The sequence below is a fragment of the Egretta garzetta genome, unplaced genomic scaffold, assembly GCF_000687185.1.
Source record: "Egretta garzetta isolate BGI_Z169 unplaced genomic scaffold, ASM68718v1 scaffold163, whole genome shotgun sequence".
NCBI classification, from domain to species: Eukaryota; Metazoa; Chordata; class Aves; order Pelecaniformes; family Ardeidae; genus Egretta; species Egretta garzetta.
Genome location: NW_009259308.1, coordinates 2785652 through 2785926, shown reverse-complemented (window position 1 = coordinate 2785926; position 275 = coordinate 2785652).

Below are 275 nucleotides of genomic sequence, written 5' to 3'. Positions count from 1 at the left end.
ATCGCTAGTGTATGAGCTGATGGATTCATGGCGGTTTATTTTCCTACGGCTATTGCTGTGGCTCCCTCACCCCAAAATCCCAGGGGGCAGAACTGCCCCGCCACCTCAGGAGGAAAGCCTGCCGCTGCGTTCCTGCCTGTATGCCTCCACTGCAGCAAAATAAACAGAGAAGCCATCAGTTACTGATACATAATGAAAAAGAAAGAAAATAAGGCCTCATTTTCACAGATGAGAGAGTGCGGAAGGTTCAGACGGGTTTCTCAGTGTGATGGCCC